This window comes from Spermophilus citellus (genome assembly GCF_964194105.1).
Source record: "Spermophilus citellus genome assembly, chromosome: 12".
Taxonomy (NCBI): domain Eukaryota; kingdom Metazoa; phylum Chordata; class Mammalia; order Rodentia; family Sciuridae; genus Spermophilus; species Spermophilus citellus.
In genome coordinates this window covers 89,589,062-89,610,745 of record NC_138198.1, presented here as the reverse complement: position 1 = coordinate 89,610,745, position 21,684 = coordinate 89,589,062, and positions in this window count along the sequence as shown.

Genomic DNA, 21,684 nt, shown 5'->3' with positions numbered 1-21,684 from the left:
TTAGCTTCTTGGATTTTTGTATAGGACTAAAGTATTGTATTTTCTCAATTTGAAACATTACATTTAATGGTAATAGAATGAATGTATTTTTGTGTAGTCAGTCCTTTTAGAGGGCACATGAGTCTGATCAATATCAGGAAATTCCTATTGAAAATTAGGAATCAATTTCCATGGTAAATAAGCAGGATGAAAACAGTAGTACTATTCAAAAGAAAAGAAGGAAAAATAAAATTAATGAAATCAGAGATCATTATGTCATTTCATTCATAAATGTAAGCTATTGGAGAAAAACATAAGTAAGTTTTCATCAGATTTTACATTAAGTTTTTCCTATACTATTGGCATAGCATCAATGATTCAAGGAGCTCAAAGTAATAAAGTCATTATGATAAAACCCTCCACTTCAGAGTCAGGAACCAAGACCCAGATAGGATAACTGATTAGGCCAAGATCATGCTGCCAAAATACTGAGATTAGGAAAGGCTTTTGAAGTTATCTTGTTTAAATTAACAACCTGGGATAAAATTCTCTCCCCAGCATTTCAAAAGATTCATGAATACTTTCTGCTGTTGGAATTTTCCTTGGGTGCAGGGTAAAGTGTTACCCAATAAGGTTATTTCACAGATATTTAATACCTACAGTGTACCAGGGACTATGCTAAGCTCTAATGATACGGAAATAATACAAACAAGCCATACAGAAACTGGTCCCTACGTTCACGGAATTTATAATCAAGATGCAGAAAACAGATATAAAGCAATAGTAAAAGAAAATAATTATAAACTTTGCTGAGTGCTATAACAGGCAAGGGTAGGTCACATGAGAGTATGTAATAGGATGACCTGATTTGTGTAATTAATCATGGGGGTCTACCTTGTGATGTTTGACACAATTTGAAATCTACACTTGAATGATAAAAGAAAAAAATATTTTAATTAAATGGATCAGTATTTGAAAACTATTGAGCCAGGAAAGAATATTACGAAAACAAATCTGAAATGGAAAAATGAACATGGGTTTAGGGCAGACTAGAAGATAAGTGACTTGAAAAGAAGCTTTGAATCAGCCTCTCTTATTTCACTTTTCTCCATAATGCCCTCACACACTGAAATATCCTATTATATCTTCTCTATTGTTGTATTTTCTTCCCAAAATACAGTCTTCGTGAAAATAGCACTTTTTGTTTGTTTCTAGTATTATATTTCAGAGTTCAAACAGGACCTGGTAAAAAATACTGGTTAATCCACACCTGTAGAATGAAGAATGGTAAATATTTTATAGTGAATAAAACAAACCACATATCTGCAGAAGAATATTCAAGAAGAAACCAAACTCATTCCAAGGCTCCTAAAATCTGTGAGGAATCTGAGGTGATGGGAATGAGGCAGAATATGAAAATTTGCCTTGCTGATAGATAGTCAGAGTCCATTGTAAGGTTTACACCAGAGAAAAGAAGACGTACCTGTGGATGATGATGACCATGCCTAACACATTGATTTCCTGTCCCATTACCCCTCTGTGTCCTTTTTATTCTATAGGGCTGTTTATGTTCCTAAGATAGAGATTTGAGATTACAAAAATGTCTCCTCTGTTTTCCTCAGAGCCAGTTTTAGTAAGCCTGTTTCCATCCAGGAACTCTTGTCTCCTAAGTTTTCAGTTGAGTGGTAAGCAAGCACAAACTTTTAAATCTGGTTGTTTCCAGAATCATACTGGTCATTGTTTTGAAAATAAGAGATCTTTTATTCACAAAAAAGTTAATGCAAAAAGAAAAAAAAACATAGAACAAGAAAGACCTCTGGAAATGAAAAGCATAATAAATAAAATATCAATAACAGCTGTATGAGTTAGAGGAAGCAAAGAACAAATACAGGACAAAATCAAAAAGGAGAAAATGGTTTTTTTTTTTTAAGTTCACCACAGGAATTTCAAAAAGAATAAGAGAAGTAAATAGTCAAATTATCACAAATATAATATAAAAAAATTCCCTAGAACTTAAGGTTCTCTAAATTGATAAGTTGCAACCAGTATTCACATCAGGGAACCTCTTAAACTTTCAGACTAACAGAGAAAAAATAATTTTTTAAAAAGGCTTAAAAGAGAAAAATGATAGGGTATTATACCTGTGATTAGAATATGATGATTATTTGACTTTTCAACAATAATGGAAGGTAGAAGAAATTACAGAAATGCTTTCAAACTTTGTAGAGATAATTATTCTCATCCAATATTTCTTTTTTTGGCAAAACTATAAACCAAGAGAAGGATAAAGGTATTTTTAAATGCATGATGTCTTGATCTCTTACCTTCCATATCTCCTTTCTGTAGGAACTTACTTGATAAATCTGCTACCAGATAAAGGCATAAAGCAGACTAGAGAAAGAAATGAAATACATGGGACTGGTGATCCTGAGATAGGAATTAGGGAATAAAAGGAAAGATACCCATAAACCAGTAAATATGCAGAAAGCACATAGGAAAAATTGTACCTCCTTAGCAACATGCTCTCAACCTGTGCTCTTGACTCATCCCCTTGTAAAATGAAGGCAATGCATAAGTACAGGGAAAATTTTTCATGAAATTGTGTGGGCCTACCTGGATCTACCTCCAGACTGGTGTGTGTGTGTGTGTGTGTGTGTGTGTGTGTGTGTGTATTGAAAATGTATCTACTTCCTAAGTAAACCTGTTTATGCCTTTGGTGCATGGTGAAATTCTTTTCCTTCCTGTTTGTCAAGAACCCCACTGGTTCTGAGTTAAATTCCTCTTCCGCTCTGGGAATATCTCAGACACTTCTCTGGAGGCATCCCTCCTCCTGTGACAATCCCACAGAGGGATTGGAATTTCCTCAAGAATAGTGGAAAGATGTCACAGGACAGAAGTTATAGAACAAATGTTGAAAAAGGTAACTAGCCCACATTGATAAAAAGATAATAGGCTTTGTAAACAATATCTCCAGGTTAAAAGAAAAATAACAAACAACAACATCAACACCACCAACAAAAAGATTGTGGATGTTTAGATGGTTTAAAAAGTAGATTGGAAGCCAGGGTGCATGCCTGTAATCCCAGGGGTTGGGGAGGCTAAGACAGGAGAATCAAAAGTTCAAAGCCAGTCTCAGCAATGGCAAGGCATTAAGCAACTCAGTAAGACCCTGTCTCTAAACAAAATACAAATAGGGCTGGGGATGTGACTCAGTGGTAGAGCACACCTAAGTTCGATCCTCAGTACCAAAATAAATAAAGAAAGAAAGAAAGATTGGAGAGGCTAAAAACATACTGGGAAAAATTTAATATATTTAGGTAAAAGCCAAATAAATTAAGAAAAAGACAGTATTAAATCTAAAAAATAAGACATTATAAAAGGATATGTAATTGTAGTTTTTTTGTGTGGCAGGACACTATTCATAATAATGCAAAGATTTGATGAGTTTCTTATTAATAACAAAAGAAACATTACTGGAATTCTAGGCCAGAGGCCTGATTCTGGGGTATTTTAACAAGTCAGGTCCAGCCATTCCCTCAGAGCCCAAATAGGGAAAGTAATGATGGCCTAAAGGAACTTAAATCAGTAAAGTTACACCAGGAGTCCAAAGGATTCAATGTTTTCAGCCCTGTCTTTGTGGATACTGGCATGAGGTTCTCAATTATACACATAAAGTGGACCAAAAATGTATTCAGACAGTCTCAGTCTAATCTAGTCATTATCTCAGGATTGGTCAGCAAGGTTTTGATGGATATGAACAAGCTATCATGGCCTCAGGGGTAGTTTGAATTCTGAACAAGGTGCTTATCCACCAGGCCTGTGGTTCCTGGAATCAGAGGTGACTCTGATAAAAGACTTCCTTTTGGTTACTCATTGGTTAAATAACAGTTCTAAAAGAAGAGTGTAACACCTTGTTACATAAATGCTGAATATTTACTTAAATGAAAGTAGGTATGGATATATTAAGAAACTGATTATAGGGAATTTTACAATACAAATATTCTATCTACAATAACAAAAAGTCAAGGAGTAGCCAAAATAATTGCACAACCAAGACATATAACCAGAAATACAACCATATTTGGATACTTTTATTTACTCTCAGACATCCCTGTTGTATCATGCACTATTATTTTTATGGCCCTGTAAGAAAGAAAAAAAAAAGTAATGATTTAATTGCCTTTAATTGTATTATTGACCTATTATGTCCCAATTTTTAATCCTGCAACTATTTCAACAAAATTGATGCAAAGGAATTAATATAGGTTAGAAATCATAAACAAGAGTTTATATATTATTATATTAATTAATTTTATTACAATTATAGTAAAATTGCATTATCATGATATAATAATATTACATAATAATATAATTATAGTATTTAATTTTCTATAGGTGTTTCACACCTGGGACATTAAGACAAAATGGGTTAAGAAATTGTACTTGATCTGGGCAAGGTTGAACATGCCTATTATCCCAGTGCTTTGGGAGGCTGAGGCAGGAGAATTTAGGAGGCCCTAAAGCAGTTTAGCAAGACCCTGTCTCAAAATTTGAAAAATAAAATATAAAAAGGGCTTGAGATGTGGCTCAGCCCCTGAGTTCATGTCCTGGTGTCCCGCCTCCCCTACACACATACACACACAAATTATATTTAATAGTTCTTGAAAAAGACCCTTGTGAATTACTTAAAAAAAATATTTCCTATATATATTGATAATGTCTTCTTAGAAACATCTTTACAGTCAAAACTGATTCTCTTAAAACCATTTTATATTTCAGAGTTCTTGGTTTCTATATTTATTTTCCACACAATATGGAACTATATTATCGAGAATATTAGTTGCTGTAATGTCTCTCGAAAAGAATATTCTTCTATTGTCTGGAATTTTCCCAAGTCAATAAAATTCCCTTCTCCAAATTTTAGTTGTCCTGAATATAACAAAAGAAGGTCAATGGAAAGTTTTCAAAAAACAGTGAGGACATATATCTTCTTCAAGTTATCTTTTAAATCCTTTGTTCACTGAAATGTCTGCTGTCTAAACTTAGAAACGATGTCTCCAGCAATAACCATACTGTCATCAACTGTAAAGCATTCTTATTTTGAAGCTGTTAAAATATGAAAACAAAATGTGCATATTACAGTCGGAACAGGATATTAGAGAATGGGTGACAAAACTACTGCCATGCTTAAAAGAAGTTGATTCTGATGTCCAGAAACAGCGAGTGTGGAGGATGACTTGAAATGGATTTCTTAGAAAAGCTTCTCTCTTGTTTAAGTGACATAATCAAAGAGAGGTCTGAGGGAAAGGGAGGTGGGGAAACCAGAATAGAGCAGAGGAAGACATTTAAACCAGTTTCACCTTGATTCTAGAGAATTCTAAGACAAGCTGTGGCAGAACACGTCTTCTCTTGAGACAGGGGTTTGCACCTCTGTATCAGGTGGGTCATTAGGTAAAGATGGGAACTCTTGGGCAAGGTGGTTTTTATTAGGTCAAGGTCAGTTCCACTGTCAGCAACTGGGAGTGTGTTAACAGGCATAATGAAGAGGGTATTGTCAGAGCAACAGAGCTTTTCAGTTTCTTGTTTGTTTAAATAAATATTTTAAAATATTTTGCTATTTTGAACTATATGCTTAAAATAGTGAAGTAAATGTTTTTTAATACACTAAGGGAAAAGAAAGGAAGGAATTTATGAATTTTATAAAGTTAGGGAAGGTTTTATGAACAAGAGATTTGAACTGGGACTGGAAAGCTGTGTCAGTATAATAATTTCTCTGCCGACATCATAAAGTTATAAGTAGCAAATGAAATCATGCAAAATAAAGTATTTTAAAATGATAAGAAATGGCTCTGGTCTGCTTTAACGAAGATAACTTGTGATGGCATTACGAAAATCATCCTTCTTCATAAGAATTATGTCTTAGTGTTTGCCAAGATAACTGCCTCCTGAGTTTTTTTTTTAAACACTTTTTATTGGATCTTTATTTATTTATATGCACTGCTGAGAATTTTTTTTAATTTTTTTATTTATTATTTTTTTATTGGTTATTCAAAACATTACAAAGATTGCAGCATCACATTGGTTACACATCCACATTTTTACATAATGCCATAATAGTAACTGTTGTATTCTGCTGCCTTTCCTATCCCCTACTATCCCCCCTCCCCTCCCCTCCCATCTTCTCTCTCTACCCCATCTACTGTAATTCATTTCTATCCTTATTTTTTTTCCCATTCCCCTCACAACCTCTTATATGTAATTTTGTATAACAATGAGGGTCTCCCTTCATTTCCATGCAATTTCCTTTTCTCTCCCTTTCCCTCCCACCTCATGACTCTATATAATGTTAATCTTTTCCTCCTGCTCTTCCTCCCTGCTCTTTTCTTGGTTGCTCTCATTATATCAAAGAAGACATTTGGCATTTGTTTTTTAGGGATTGGCTAGCTTCACTTAGCATAATCTGCTCTAATGCCATCCATTTCCCTGCAAATTCCATGATTTTGTCATTTTTTAGTGCTGCGTAATACTCCATGGTGTATAAATGCCACATTTTTTTATCCATTCATCTATTGAAGGGCATCTGGGTTGGTTCCACAGTCTAGCTATTGTGAATTGTGCTTCTATGAACATCGATGTGGCAGTATCCCTGTAGTACGCTCTTTTAAGGTCTTCAGGGAATAGTCCGAGAAGGGCAATAGCTGGGTCAAATGGTGGTTCCATTCCCAGCTTTCCCAGGAATCTCCATACTGCTTTCCATATTGGCTGCACCAATTGGCAGTCCCACCAGCAATGAACAAGAGTGCCCTTTTCCCTACATCCTCGCCAGCACTTGTTGTTGTTTGACTTCATAATGGCTGCCAATCTTACTGGAGTGAGATGGTATCTTAGGGTGGTTTTGATTTGCATTTATCTGACTGCTAGAGATGGTGAGCATTTTTTCATGTACTTGTTGATTGATTATATGTCCTCCTCTGAGAAGTGTCTGTTCAGGTCTTTGGCCCATTTGTTGATTGGGTTATTTGTTTTCTTATTGTTTAATTTTTTGAGTTCTTTGTATACTCTGGATATTAGGGCTCTATCTGAAGTGTGAGGAGTAACGATTTGTTCCCATGATGTAGGCTCCCTGTTTACCTCTCTTATTGTTTCTCTTGCTGAGAAAAAACTTTTTAGTTTAAGTAAGTCCCATTTGTTGATTCTAGTTATTAACTCTTGTGCTATGGGTGTCCTATTAAGGAATTTGGAGCCCGACCCCACAATATGTAGATCGGAGCCAACTTTTTCTTCTATCAGATGCATAGTCTCTGATTTGATATCAAGGTCCTTGATCCATTTTGAGTTAACTTTTGTGCATGGTGAGAGAAAGGGATTCAGTTTCATTTTTTTGCATATGGATTTCCAGTTTTCCCAGCACCATTTGTTGAAGATGCTATCCTTCCTGCACTGCATGCTTTTAGCCCCTTTATTGAATATAAGATAGTTGTAGTTTTGTGGATTGGTCTCTGTGTCCTCTATTCTGTACCATTGGTCCACCCACCGGTTTTGGTACCAGTACCACGCTGTTTTTGTTACTATTGCTCTGTAGTCCAGTTTGAAATCTGGTATTGCTATACCACCTGATTCACACTTCCTGCTTAGAATTGCTTTTGCTATTCTGGGTCTTTTATTTTTCCATATGAATTTCATGATTGCTTTATCTATTTCTACAAGAAATGCTGTTGGGATTTTGATTGGCATTGCATTGAACCTATAGAGAAGTTTTGGTAATATCGCCATTTTGATGATGTTAGTTCTGCCTATCCATGAACAGGGTATATTTTTCCATCTGAGTTTTTATATTTCTGAATGATTTTAGGCCAAAGACATTGGGATTATTGTTAATTTTTTTTAAAGTTTTTGTTCTCATCTTCTATCCGGACTAAGAGAAAAAATAGACGTTTATACAAAACAAGTTGATGGATAAACATCAAAGTGTTAAGAAAAAAAAAAACTGATTTAAAAAATTTTGTTTTAAATTGTTATAAATTAAAGTCTTATTTTTACATATTATTTTACAATGCTAAAGAACTTGGGCCCCTTTTTAAAAAATCTTAAATTATCTCAGTATTTTAGACAATGTGTTTGCTTAAGTACAATAGTTTTTAAAAAGTATTTAAAAAATAATACTTTTTAAAAGTGCTGGCATTGATTCTTTATTTTTATTTTTTACTTTTTTTTTTCAGTACTACATATTGAGCCCATGGGAGCTGTGTCACTGATTTACATCTCTAACCCCATTTTTCTGAAACAGTGTCTCACCAAGTTGTCCAGGATGACCCTGAACCTGTGATCCTCCTGCCTCAGCCTCCTGGGTTCTGAGGATAACAGATGTGGTCACTGAACTCAATGGCATCGTTTTTTTTTCCCTCAAAAATAAAAAAGGGATTTTTTAAAAAAATAATTTTCTAACTAATATAGTCCCTCTTAATTGGGGTAGATCTTCTCTTTAGTGTGGATGTTTAAGTATTTGAATTGGTGTTCTCATGACTTGCCCCCAAATATTTCAGTTCTTGCTCATGAATGTGATAAATGGCAACACACTAATTATCACATTTTTCTCTTGCAATCAAAGTCCTCATTTTAAAAACCAAATGATCATTTGTGGCTTATTAAAACTTTCCAAAACTGTGAATGTTTTGTAAACATTTAAGCAAAAAAAGGGAACACATCACAAATACATTTTTTTTTTCATTTTTCATGACAACTACTGTCAATTTTAATGATTTATGATTGTATTTTAAATTACACTGCTAAATGAGCTGTTACATTTATGTTTTGAAAAATATAAACTCTACATGATATCTGATCTCATTACTGTTTACTATTAAAATAATAGTAATATTTTTTAAATGTCATTATTTTCTGATACATTTAAAGATATTTAGCAAAAACTTTGATCAAGAATACATAATAAGATAGAATAAAAGTGAACCCTTGTCCAGAAAAATTGATCTGTCTGGCTTCATTTAAATCCAAAAGATAATGTCCCTTCATTAAGAAGAAGTTGACTATTTGCGTTAACTTCCCACATTGACATTGTACAGTATTTTGACTCGCAAGTGACTATATTAAAAAAAAAAAAACTGAAAACCTTCCATCTATAAAACTAAAAAAAAGTATGGACTTGATTTTATAAAGGATGCTTTTGGATACATATTTATTTAAAAATGACACACATTAGCAGGTGCAATAGAAGAGAGAATTAAAACCTGGAAGAACATGTAGAAAAGAATTAAACTTATTCTGGGGATAAGGTAGGCTTTGTCTAGTGGCTTGCTTTCTTTTTTTTTTTTTAATTTTTTATTGGTTGTTCACAACATTACAAAGCTCTTGACATATCATATTTCATACATTAGATTGAAGTGGGTTATGAACCCCCAATTTTACCCCAAATGCAGATTGCAGAATCACATCGGTTACACATCCACAATTTTACATAATGCCCTATTAGTGACTGTTGTATTCTGCTACCTTTCCTATCCCCTACTATCCCCCCTCCCCTCCCCTCCCAACTTCTCTCTCTACCCCATCTACTGTAGTTCATTTCTCTCCTTGTTTATTTTCCCATTCCCCTCACAACCTCTTATATGTAATTTTGTATAGCAATGAGGGTCTCCCTCCATTTCCATGCAATTTCCCTTTTCTCTCCCTTTCCCTCCCACCTCATGACTCTGTTTAAAGTTAATCTTTTCTTCCTGCTCTCCCTCCCTACTCTGTTCATAGTTGCTCTCATTATATCAAAGAAGACATTTGGTATTTGTTTTTTAGGGATTGGCTAGCTTCACTAAGCATAATCTGCTCTAGTGCCATCCATTTCTCTGAAAATTCTATGATTTTGTCATTTTTTATTGCTGCATAGTACTCCATTGTGTATAGATGCCACATTTTTTTTATCCATTCATCTATTGAAGGGCATCTGGGTTGGATCCACAGTCTAGCTATTGTGAATTGTGCTGCTATGAACATCGATGTGGCAGTATTCCTGTAGCATGCTTTTTTAAGGTCTTCAGGGAATAGTCCGAGAAGGGCAATAGCTGGGTCAAATGGTGGTTCCATTCCCAGCTTTCCCAGGAATCTCCATACTGCTTTCCAAATTGGCCGCACCAATTTGCAGTCCCACCAGCAATGTACAAGTGTACCCTTTTCTCCACATCCTCGCCAGCACTTGTTGTTGTTTGACTTCATAATGGCTGCCAATCTTACTGGGGTGAGATGGTATCTTAGTGTGGTTTTGATTTGCATTTCTCTGACTGCTAGAGATGGTGAGCATTTTTTCATGTACTTGTTGATTGATTGTATGTCCTCCTCTGAGAAGTGTCTGTTCAGGTCCTTGGCCCATTTGTTGATTGGGTTATTTGTTATCTTATTGTCTAATTTTTTGAGTTCTTTGTATACTCTGGATATTAGGGCTCTATCTGAGGTGTGAGGAGTGAAAATTTGTTCCCAGGATGTAGGCTCCCTATTTACCTCTCTTATTGTTTCTTTTGCTGAGAAAAAACTTTTAAGTTTAATTAAGTCCCATTTGTTGATTCTAGTTGTTAACTCTTGTGCTATGGGTGTCCTATTAAGGAATTTGGAGCCCGACCCCACAATCTGTAGGTCGGAGCCAACTTTTTCTTCTATCAGACGCAGAGTTTCTGATTTGATATCAAGCTCCTTGATCCATTTTGAGTTAACTTTTGTGCATGGCGAGAGAAAGGGATTCAGTTTCATTTTGTTGCATATGGATTTCCAGTTTTCCCAACACCATTTGTTCAAGATGCTATCCTTCCTCCATTGCATGCTTATAGCCCCTTTATCAAATATAAGATAGTTGTAGCTTTGTGGATTAGTCTCTGTGTCCTCTATTTTATACCATTGGTCCACCCGCCTGTTTTGGTACCAGTACCATGCTGTTTTTGTCACTATTGCTCTGTAATATAGTTTGAAATCTGGTATTGCTATACCGCCTGATTCACACTTTCTGCTTAGAATTGCTTTTGCTATTCTGGGTCTTTTATTTTTCCATATGAATTTCATGATTGCTTTATCTATTTCTACAAGAAATGCTGTTGGGATTTTGATTGGCATTGCATTAAATCTATAGAGAACTTTTGGTAATATCGCCATTTTGATATGTTAGTTCTGCCTATCCATGAACAGGGTATATTTTTCCATCTTCTAAGATCTTCTTCTACTTCTCTCTTTAGGGTTCTGTAGTTTTCATTGTATAAATCTTTCACCTCTTTTGTTAGGCTTGCTTTCTTTAATGTTAAGTCATAGTAGTGGTAAGAGTGCACTTTACACTGTGAGGACTGGGTCTGGGATAATATATAAATTTTTAATCACCTAACTTTAAAACCTTCAATAAAAAGGAGAAGATCAAGCATTTCTCCTTTGGACCAACGTATTAATATTTAGATCACCTATGTTATTTTTAATTAGGGTATAAGAGAAGAAGACTTCTTCAGTGCTCATAACCAGTGGCTTTCCCTTGCATTAATTTGAATGTTTACATTTATGTTAGCCATGTGATTGAACAACCAACAAACTGAAATATTTACTCCCTTTTTAGTTCTCAGATATTTTTCTTGAGATAGCCCATAGGAAAAAAGCAAAATCTCTAAGGAGTGATACTCTCTAAACTCAGTTCCTATAAGATTTTATTGTATTAATGCCCTACTATAATACACATGCTTTCTAGCTAATACAGATGGAGAATCAGTAATCTGAAAGTTCACAATTGAATTGCTTTAAATTCAAAACTTTTTGAGAGCCAATAGGACACCACAAGTGGAATATTTTACAGCCAACCTCATGGAATGGGTCATAGACAAAACACAAGCACACAAAACTATAAAATTACCTTCAGGCTATGTGCAAAGTGCATGCAAATTTTCTGTTTAGACTTGGGCCCCATAATTAAGACCTATCATCATGCATGTGCAAATACTCCAAAATCTTAGAAATTAAAAAAATATGAAACACTTCTGATCCCAAGCATTTTGGATTACATATGGTATAAGAAAGTAGTCCACAATGCTAAGAATTAAGACACTATAAATAAATTTTAGGTAATAAAACTCCCTTTGATACCATCTTTAAAAATGCAAAGAAATATGTAAAAGATGAGAAAATAATAAGAAATATCAGCAAGATGCATGCTGTTTTGCAAAATAGATATTGAAATAAAAATGATTATTGAAATTAAAACTAAATGGGAAGATGGGTTAAACAGCAAATCTGATTCAGCTGAATAGAAAAACAATGAACTTGAAAATGGGAAAGGGAATTTATCATAAATCCAAATAGAAATATAAAGATATTGAGTATATGATATAGAGTGTAATGACAATAGTTAAAATAATGTATTATATAGTTGAAGTTTGCCAAGAAAGTAGACGCCAAGTGTTCTTAACCACCTCCCCCCATCACAGGTACACACAGCCATGTGAGTTGATAGATGTGCTTACCATGTTGATAATGGTTATCACTTCACAATATGCAAACTACTACTAAAACAGGACATTGTGCTCTTTGACATACATAATTTATATTTGTCAATAACACTGGAAAAACAGGATAAGAAGGTTCAACAAATAGTATAAGAAATTGAAGAATGATAGAACAAAGAAAATAGGAGCAGAAAATGTGAGATTATACATGAGGATTCTTCATATTCATATATTTTATAATTAAAAATAAAGTCATCTCCAGGCTAGGCACAACAATTATAAAACCATAAAGACAAAATTTAAAACAATCACTCAAAATTAAAGATAAAATAAATGTTGTGTTCAGGAAAACAAATAAATTGATGATTGAAAAAATGACAAAAGGTATATTTAAGAGAGAAGGGAATTGATACTAAAAGAAAGAAATAAAGTATCAGAGACAATAGAGGTTAAAGACATTAGCTAACAAGTGGGCAGATGTGAATGGAATTTTGTTATTGCAAATGAATTATAAAATTACTCCTTTGAGGATAAAAGTTGAATTGATTCAAAACATGAATAATAATGACTATTTTTGAAAAATAACAGTATAATTATGAATGAATAGAATCTAGGAAACACTAAAATACTAAGGAAAAATTAACATGTAAAAGAAGAAATGAGATTATTTGCCATTGGGGAGATTCACAAATTCCTTAGTTTTGTGAAGATGAAGTGAAAAATCCTAAGAGTAGATTTAATAAGTCAAATATGCACATATTCATTCAAATAATAGAAAATTACTTATTATTAAGCAATAGAAGAAAAATTAAATAGTGACATTTAACAAATTTGAATAAAATACTGTTAAGAAGATAAAAGAAAAACAAGAAATGGTATCCAAACATATTATATATTTGAAAGCCTTCCAGATTAATCAAACCCAAAATTTGTTTCTATATTTGATTTGTAGAAGACAAAACTAAAATTTAAGAGCAAAGAAAATTTGACAGTGAAGTGTTAGAGAAATATCTATATAAAAAGATAAAGTGAAAATGTGTATGTATTATGGAAAATAGATATTATAGCAACAAAGGTTTATTAAGAATTAAGAAAGAATATTAATACACATGTTTTGAATTTTGAATACAGTGGGAAATTATAGAATTACAGTGAAGAAACGGACACATCCATGATCCTAAAGGCAAATTTTAACAACCTTTCCCAGTAATTTACATATTAGAAAGGACAAGAATTTCTAAGAATATTGTTGAGGACACTGTATTTTTACCCTGACATTTGTAGCCTATTCATAATTCTCTTCTCCCTACCCTTTAGTTTAAAACAGGAGTGCCTGAGCCTTTTTACTTCTGGTCTTCAAAAAGGTGAATTTTCTCAATGAGGCTTTAGAGACTCAACCTTATAGAGTCTAAATTCTAATACTCAGCTTATGAGGCCAATGTAATAAGTATTGAGATACATGAAGTATGTATTAATTATTGATCAGGGGAAGAGTCTGTGGGCTATGTTCAAGTCTAGGTGGAATTGAACTGTTCAAGAGTGGGCACATCAGTGCCATGATCTCTGATCAAACTTTTGTACAGAGTTCTGCTGCTTTCAAAGCTGTTGGCAAGAGTCAACCCATGGAGACCTATTTCTTGGCATACACTCAAAACATATTTAATAGATGAATGAATAGATGAGTTCTTTCAATCTATCATGGTGAAGGAAATACGTTTCTTTCTGCATTAGCTCCTCACCAGCATTTAATAAGAAAATGTGGAATAACAAGATTTCAAGTTGTTTTTGAACATAAATCAATTAAGGGTACTTTTTTTCTTTGACTTGTGTTCTGCAAATTTACAAAATGGAAATTAGACCCCAAGGTCAGAATTTTCCAAGTAATAGAGAAAAAAATTATAGAAAACAAAAACAAGACCTACATGCTGGTTTTTCACCTTAAATAACAATGTTTCTTATGCTATAAAGAAAATAACTTCAATAAGTAGCTAAACATAATTTCCTAAACACAACAAGGTTTAAATATTTATATGGCTACACTGTTACATTTATTACTCTTTATCTCTTTTCATCAATGAATAAAAGACTAGGAAAAATTTTGTATCCTGGGTAGAAAATATTGTGAAGAATTCCACTCCATTTATTAAGAGTGTTTTTCCCCCTGAGGTGACTGAAATATGGAAATTGTCTAACCTTTCTTTTATCTTGATGAGGCAGCCTCACAGGGCTTGTTTTACAGTAAATCTGGAGCTTACAGTTCTATATCTTTGCATATCATTGTTAAAAGTTATTTTCTGTTATTTTCAAAACAGACACATAAACATTTTTCTTCTTCTCCCCTCTCAGCACCTCCCAAACTGATTCTCACACACAAAAAGATACAAATGGTCAGTTGTTTTTTTTTTTTTAAAGCTTGTTGTGTCTTCTTCCTTTAAAAAATTCAGACATTTGAAAAAAAATACTATTAGGGAAATATCTTTTCAAAAGTGAATCAATGAGGTTGGAAAAGATAAGAGGGAAAAAGGAAAGCTGAATTTCTAATCGCAGGCTTCATGCATGTGTTGAAAGTTTACACTGAACCCCATTAATAAATGTAAATGATATATGATAATAAAAATTAAGTAAAATATAAAAAGCAATTACTTCCAATACCTAAGAAATGCCAGCATTCCTAACCATAAATTAATATCAGACAGGATAATGCTTACATTAAAACAAATAAGGAGGGCTAGGGCTATATAGCTCAGTTGGTAGAGTGCTTGCCTACCCTGCAAAAGGGCTTGAGTTCAATCCCCAGCACCATCAAACAAACCAACAAGGCCAAGCGAAACAAAAAGCTCTAAAAAGATGAATAAAATCTCTGAGTCAATACTCATTATCAAACAACTTCTGTGACATATAAAACTCCTACACACATCATGTATACCTGCCTCCTGCTCACATTTTATAGAAAATTTCCATACATATTGTAGTTGTCCACTGGCTTAAACAACTTTATAAGAATCAGAGTACAAAAATCATAATGAATAAAAGAAGCTAGCAATATTTCTAATTATCAACACATTTATAAAAAATCTTTTAAAAGCAGGGATCATATGTCCTATCTTTAAACAAAACAATTCGTATAACTTGTGAACATATTTATATTCTTTCATGGGCTGCAATTTGGCACATAGCACATTAGAGAAAATTCTAACACAATTAAGAGATCTGGAATCAGACAAGTTTGAAGATAGCATTGTTTCTCACTATTTTTATACTTTTGAGTAAACTATTTGAACTTGTTTATGTTCAGTTTCTTTCCTAAAAACTGAGGATTAGTATACCTCATATGGGGTTGATATAAAAATAAAATGACATAATACATGTAAATCTGCTTCGTAAAATATCTGTTCATAGTCATTGCTTAGTAACAGAAATGCTCTTTAAATTTTGTGTTTAATAAAATGGCATGCATTATATTTGGGGTTCATTTTGAAATAATCATACATGCATGGAATATACTTTGCTCCACTTAGGTCACCAGTACTTCCTTTTCCCTCCCCTTTTCCCATACTTTGTTCCACTTCCTCTACTGATTTTCCTTCCATTTTATTTATAGTTTTGTTTAACTGGTGTTTTACAGATATACATAAAGGTGAAATTCACTATGGTACAATCATATTTATAAATGATATAAATTTAGCAGTTTTACTCCACTGTTCCTTTTCCTGTCCTCCCTCCTTCCTTCTCTATCTCCTTCCTCTGTACTACTGATCTTCATTCTAATGTCATGGGATCCTTCATTGCTTTTTTTCCCCCTTTCTTTGGTCTAGCTTCCACATATAACAGAAAGCATTCAACTTTGATTTTCTGAGTACGACTTATTTCACTTAACATGATGTTCTCTAGTTCCATCTATTAGCCAAAAAAATGCCATTTCATTTTTCTGAATGTCTGAATACAACTCCATTGTGTACATATAACACATTCTCTTCATCTAGTCTTCTGTCAGTGGGTACCTGGACTAGTTCCATAACTTGGCTGTTGTGAATAGCACTGCTACCAACATTGATGTGCCTGTATAATTATACTATGCTCCTTTAGTTTTTTAGGATAAGTATCTAGAAATTAGATCAGAAACTTTGCAACTGCTAGGAAAAAAACATAGGGTCAACATGCAACATATTGGCATTGATACCAGCTTCCTTGATATGACTCCTAAAACTCAAGAAATAAAACTAAGAATTAATAAGTGGGTTGGTATTAAGTTAAAAAGTTTTTGCACAGCAAAGGAAACAAAAGCATGAAGACAGAACCTACACAATGGGAGAAAATTTTTACCAGCTGCTATCTGATACAGAATTATTATCAAGAATATAAAGAACTCAAAAAATTTAATATCAAAGAAACAAATAATCCTATCAATAAATGGGGCAAACGAGCTAAACAGAAACTTCTCAAAAAAAAAAAAAAATACAAATGGCCAACAAAGATGTGAAAACATGAATACAACTCATGGGCTGGTAGAGCACTTGCCTGTCATGTGTGAAGCACTGGGTTTGATCCTCAGCACAGTATAAAAATAAATTTAAAAAATAAAGCTATCGTGTCCATAAAAACAAAACAATACAAGAATACAATTCATGATAAATGCTGGTGAGCATGTTAGAGAAAATTTACACTTATACATGTTGATGGGACTGCAAATTACTACAACCACTCTGAGAAGTAGTATGGAGATTCCTCAAAAAACTGGGAATGGAACCATCATATGATCAGCTATCCTTCTTTAGGTATTTATCCTAAAGTAACAGTAACTCTTTGAATTCATTTTTTAACTGAAAATATATTTATAAATGAAAAATATTTCAAATGATGTCTTTTTGAACATATCAGTTCTATAGTACAGTGTAAGCCATTTTCTTTTTCTATACGAGTTTAATTCTCAGTGTGCCTGTTTGGAGTTTAGATGTTAATTTGAACTTCTAGAATTCACAAAAGTCCAGAGTTACATAGGAGGTATCTGTTGTATTCATCTTAGTAGACAATCCATCAGGAAATTCCATCTCATTCTTTGTAGCAGAACGTTTTAAATTTTATTTTTGGTAATAATCAGCCCATCTCTAACCCAGAGAATTAAATATCATTGTTAAAATCAATCTAGAAAATCTCACTTCCATTTTTAGTACTTGGTTTAAGTATTTACTAAATGTTGTTAAATAATTAAGGGAAAGAGTTGGACTCTGGTGGCTTGGGGAGGTTCCTTCAGTACAAGAGATTTATAAGACAAGACGTGGGACTTGCTATCTGTGGGTGAGGTTGCATGTGAGAACTATGCTTGAAGATGCAATCATGCAGAAAAGTCAAGAGAGATAGAAACGAAGAGAATACAACTTCCCAGACCAAGTACATCCAATCTGATACAGCCCCACTCCAGAATTGTCGTCATCATATAATCAAAGTGTAACCCATGCAAAGCAGTGCTCGTGGTATTTTCTGTAACTTCCATTCAAAAGCAATGTTAAAGGTGTGTCAATATCCCTGAAAGACATAAGCATGTGAGTTATTTTAAAACCAAGTATTTTACCACTGTGTACAGCAGAAGGAAGGAAGCAGAAAAGTGCTATCTAGTTTTATTGAAAATTTTATGGACAAATAAGTTACAAAAGGTCCCAGATATTTGGTTTTCTAATTCTTTAAAAAACAGTATAAAACCTTGGAAGACTTGCTCATGGTGGTATGAAATCAGATGTTGCTGTTTGATTTATCATAATGCTTTATCAAATTTAAATGTCTATACCTACATATAAAGTTTAAAATTGTTTTAAATTTTAATTTAAGCATCACATGACCTAAGCAGGCATTCTACCACTGAGCCACAACCCCAACCCCAAGAGTTGAAAGACCTTTACAATGGAAACTACAACATGCTAAAGAAATAATTAAATAAAAGTTATACGCATTGATGGGACTACAAATTGCTACAACCACTCTAGAAAGTAGTATGGAGATTCCTCAGAAAACTGGGAATGGAACTACCATATGATCAGCTATCCCTCTTTAGGTATTTATCCTAAAGTAACAGCTCTTATAAATTCAGTTTTAGAGGATGGAATGATCTACTTTGTTCTTGGATAGGCAGAATTAATATTGTCAAAATTACCATACTACAAAAAGCACTATACAGATTCAATGCAATCCCAATCAAAATCCCAATGACAATCCTTATAGAAATAGTAAAAGCAATCATGAAATTCATCTGGAAATATAAGAGATCCAGAACGGCCAAAGCAATCTTTGGTAAGAAGAGTAAAATAGGTGGCATTACTCTAGGAGACCTTAAACTATACTACAGAGCAATAGTAACAAAAACAGCATAGAATTGGCACAAAAACAGACTGGTAGACCAATGGTACAGAATAGAGGACACAGAGACAAACACATAATTTCAGTTACCTTATATTAGACAAAGGCGCCAAAAACATACATTGGAGAAAAGATAGTCTCTTCAACAAATGGTGCTGGGAAAACTGGAAATCCACATGTAACAAAACGAAAATAAACCCCTATCTCTTACCATGCACAAAACTCAACTCAAAGTGGATTAAGGACCTAGGAATTAAACCAGAGACCTTGTGCCTAATGGAAGAAAAAGTAGGCCCAAATCTCCACCATGTCTGATTAGGCCCAACTTTCTTAATAAGACTCCTATAGCACAAGAATTAAAACCAAGAATCAATAAATGGGATGGATTCAAATTAAAAAGCTTCTTGCTTCTTCTCAGCAAAAGAAACAATAAATGAGGTGAATAGAGAGCCTATAGAATAGGAGCAAATATTTACCACAAGCACCTCAGATAGAGCACTAATCTTTAGAATGTATAAAACACTCAAAAACCTTAACACCAAAAAAAAGACAAATAACCCAATCAATAAATGGATTAAGGAATTGAACAGGCACTTCTCAGAAGAGGACATGAAATCAATCAACAAACATATAAAATAATGTTCAACATCTCTAGAAATTAGAGAAATGCAAATCAAAACTACTCTAAGATTTCATCTCACTCTAGTTAGAATGGCAGCTATCAAGAATACAAACAACAAGGGGCAGGCTGGGGTTGTGGTTTAGTGGTAGACTGCTCACCTAGCATGTGTCAGGTGCTGGTTTCAACCCTCAGGACCACATAAAAATAAACAAATAAAATAAAGATATTGTGTCCTAAAAAAATACAAACAACAATAAATGTTGGCGAGTATGTGGGGGAAAAAGGCACACTCATACATTGATGGTGGGACTGCAAATTGATGCAGCCTATCTAGAAAGCAGTATGGAGATTCCTTGAAAAATGTGGAATGGAACCACCATTTGACCCAGCTATCCCACTCTTCAGTTTATACCCAGAGGATTTAAAAACAGCATATACTACAGGGACACAGCCATGTCAATGTTGATAGCAGCACAATTCACAATAGCTAAATTATGGAACCAATCCAGATGGCCTTTAGTAGATGAATGAATAGGGAAGCTTTGGTATATATACACAATTGAACATTACTCAGCATTAAAAGAGAATAAAACCATGCCATTTGCAGGTAAATGGATGGAATTGGATAATATAATGATAAGTGAAGCAAGTCAATCCTCCAAAAAACAATAGAATGTTTTCTTTTATATGAGGATGCTGACTCACAATGGCGATGGGGGGAACATGGGAGGAATGGAGAAATGTTAGATAAGGCAAATGGGAGGGAGGGGAAGGGAGGGGTAAGGAAATAGGAATGATGGTGGAATGAGTTAGACATCGTTACCCTAAGTACATGTATGAAGACACGAATGGTTTGAAAATACTTTGTGTACAACCAGTGAAACCTGAATTGTCCTCTATATGTGTAATATGAAATGAATTGAATTCTGCCACATATATAACAAATTAGAATAAATAAATAATTTTAAAAAGTTTTAAAATTGCTCTAAATAAGCTGTGGAGTATTCTACATAGTAAGGGAAGTATGAGTGATCCAATAAGAAACTGTAAGACAAATATGTAAAATAAAGAATGATTTTTTTTCTACTGCCCATGTCATAGTGGAAGTTTCTCATTTTGGGTGTTATTCCTCCAAATGACTTTTGAAATCATATACTTTCCAGGTAAGCCCTGCCTTTCTCTCTAGAAGAACAAAAGGGCCAGCTATTCCCTCTTCCACTGTCTGGCACATAGCATGTTCATCTATGACAGGGTTCTGCAAACTGGATCCATGCTCTGGGACTTGAATTTTTTCAGAGCAAAGTAAAAACCACAGTGGGTCATCAGAGATGACTAGATTTGACTGTCTAGGTCAAAGTCTGGCAATCCAAGGCAAGTGTCTAGAAGCAAAGGCAACAGTCTTGTCTGTAGCCACTGGTCATGAACTTCTATTCTATCTGCCCTTGTAGACTCTGAAAAACATGAGATATTCTTTCCATTTGTTTCCTTTTGTGTAAGAGAGCCACAGAGGTTTCTGCTACCTGTAGTCAGGAAGACTGTCACATCTGATCATGGAAGAATATTTCTGAATGCATAATTAGATTAAAATTTCAGGTGAATTAGAAGTCTTATTTGTAAAAACCTTGCTTTAGACTATTGACTATGTTACATTTCTCTAAGTCTATTGTCCATAGAAATCTTCACAGTCATCTGGAAAAAAACTGATAATACTATCGAGGAGAAAGTTTAAAATTGTGTCTATGAGTATGGTTTTATAATTTGCATTCATTTAAGTCAATTTTTGCAGAGAAAATTGGCTCTTTACTAGCAATGATGTTACTATTGTATAAATTGATTAAAATTTGCTAGATTAAAAAGAGATTAGAGTTTTAGTTATCTATCAATTTGAATGCATTTCCCTAAATGTTTACATGTACTCACCTAAAGTGGTGTTAAATTTTAATCTTTCTTAATACCTGCAAAAATGAAAGAATAAAAACCAAATTTAAACAACAACAACAACAACAACAACAAAAAACCCCTACTCTTGTCACTCTAGATGGTGCAGGGATTTTAGGAGTACATGTCAGGAAGCTAGGACAAAGACCAAATACATATTTCACAATATCACAACCATACTTCCTTAGATGGCTTTCATAAGACTCAGGGATGAACCCCTTATTTACCCTGGACAAGGCCATGCACAAGGCTATGTTGTTTTTTAATGATAATGAGCCCTAGATAGCTTCAAGATTGAGGGCTGGTCACTGGAAAAAAAAAAAAAAA